Source organism: Elephantulus edwardii, unplaced genomic scaffold, assembly GCF_000299155.1.
Source record: "Elephantulus edwardii isolate Elephantulus edwardi_28Jun2011 unplaced genomic scaffold, EleEdw1.0 scaffold00002, whole genome shotgun sequence".
Classification (NCBI taxonomy): Eukaryota; Metazoa; Chordata; class Mammalia; order Macroscelidea; family Macroscelididae; genus Elephantulus; species Elephantulus edwardii.
In genome coordinates this window covers 27,699,407-27,701,738 of record NW_006399752.1, presented here as the reverse complement: position 1 = coordinate 27,701,738, position 2,332 = coordinate 27,699,407, and positions in this window count along the sequence as shown.

Genomic DNA, 2,332 nt, shown 5'->3' with positions numbered 1-2,332 from the left:
CGATTGCCCCAGTCACCGAATCAATCCATCTCCCAGAGGGCCTTCTCCTCCTGCGCCTGCCCTCCACCCTCCCAAGCATGATGTTTTTCTCCAAGGACTGGTCTCTCCTTACAACATGACCAAAGTATGTCAGACGAAGTCTCAGAATCCTTGCCTCCAAGGAACAGCCCATCAGAAAATAAAAAGGGCCGAACTCACTCAACATTTGTTAAGCTGAAGGAAGTGAAGAACAAGTTTAAGCCTCAAGTTGCAATACTTAAGGATGCTTTGGGAAGAATATTAAATGATCTGGGAAGCATTAAAAGAAGATGTAAGGAGTATTCAGAGTCACTGTACAAAAGGAGTTGGCTGACACAAGAATTTCCTGAAACGTATGTAGTGATGAAAGAAGTTCAAGCTGCTCTGAAGAAATTGGAAAAAAACCAAGGCCCCAGGAATTGATGGCACACCAATTGACATATTTTAACAAACAGATGCTGCCCTGAATGTACTCAGCAAGTTTTGCCAGGAAACCTGGAGGACAACCACCTGGCCAACTGACTGGAAGAGATCCATATTTATTCCCATTCCAAAGAACGGTGACAAGCTCAGGTGGCCTAGTAATAAGAATCTGTGCTGCAATCCCGAAGAACGGTGACCCAACAGAGGCCAGAAATTACCGAACAATATCATTAATATCACATGCAAGCAAGATTCTGCTGAAAATTATCCAAAAACTTGCAGATGTAGAAGCTGGGTTTAAAAGAGGCAATGGTATTTGAGATATTATAGCTAATGTTAAATGGATCTTGGCTGAAAGCAGAGAGTACCAGAGGAATGTCTGTGTTTCACTGACTATGTAAAGGCATTTGACTATGTAGACCACAAACAATTGTGGCTGAGTCTGAGAAGAACAGGAATCCCAGAATACTTGACTGTGCTTATGCAAAACCTATACTTGGACTATGAGGCAATCATCAGAACAGAGCAATGAAACACTACATGGTTTAAAATCGGGAAGGGTGTACACCAGGGATGTGTCCTATCTCCATATCTTTTCAATCTATATGCAGAACAGATCATCTGGGAGGCTGGGCTCTATGAGGAGAAATGTGGAATCAGGATTGGTGGAAGACTCATCAACAACCTGCATTATGCAGATGATACAACATTGCTCGCCCTAATTGAGGAGGACCTGAAGTGCTTGCTGCAGAAGGTCAAGGACAGCAGCCTTCGCTATGTATGTATTTAAGGTCATCAGGAAAACAAAGATTCTCACCACCGGGCCTACTGGTAGCTCCATAATCAACACTTCTTGGTACTAGCAGTAAGGAAATTACATTGGGAAAGTCTACTGTCAGGTACCTCTCCAGAGCACTGAAAAGCAACGATGTCAGTCTGGACACTAAAGTGTGCCTGATCCAGGCCAGAAAGTTAGACAATGACTAGGGATGATAGTAGAGCTGTGGTGCTAGAGAAGAGTACTGAATATACCATGGACTGCTAGAAGAACAAACAGGTTTGTCTTGGAGAGGGTGAAACCAGGCTGCTCCTCAGAGGCAAGGATTCTGAAGCTCCATCTGACATACTTTGGACATGATGCAAAGAGGGACCAGTCCTGCTTGGGAGGGTGGAGGGACAGTGCAGGAGAGGAAGGATGAGATGGACTGACTCTGACTGGGGTAAGGGGGGTAGATGTGTCAGAGACAATTGGGTCGGCTCAGGATCCAGCAGAGCTCAGGGCCGCTGCACACAGGGTTGGCTCTGAGTCACAGGCAGCGTGAAGGCCCGTAACAGCACTGAGTGTAAGAGCACGTCAGCAGGTGCACATCGCTGCTGCTCACCCCTCACAGAGTCAGATGCGAGGGGGCCCCACAGCCTAGACCAGTCCTGGGGGGAGAGAGGGGTGGGAGCTGCTCTCCTTGTGAGCCTGGGGCCTCGGGCCGGGGCTGCTTCGGTAAGAAGCCCGATGAACCCTCATGCAGAGGCACGGGATTTACATCCCTCTCCAGGACGGGAACTGTTCACTGTCACGTAGAGCAGCAGGCTGTGCACGAGTTCCCAAGATGTTACGACTGTAATGGCGACTCAAGGGGCAGCCTCCACCTTGGAAAACCACCGGACTTCTGAATGGTAACACTGTCAGGTCCAGGGGGCAGTCCTCAGAACAGAGCAGGGAAACACTGCATGGTTCAAACTCAGGAAAGGAGTGCATCAGGGAGGCATCCTGTCCCTGTACCGTTTCAATCTGTGTGCAGAACAGATCATTCTGGAAGCAGGGCTTTATGAGGAGGAGTGTGGCATCAGTATTGGAGGAAGACTCATCAACAACCTGTATTATGCAGATGACACA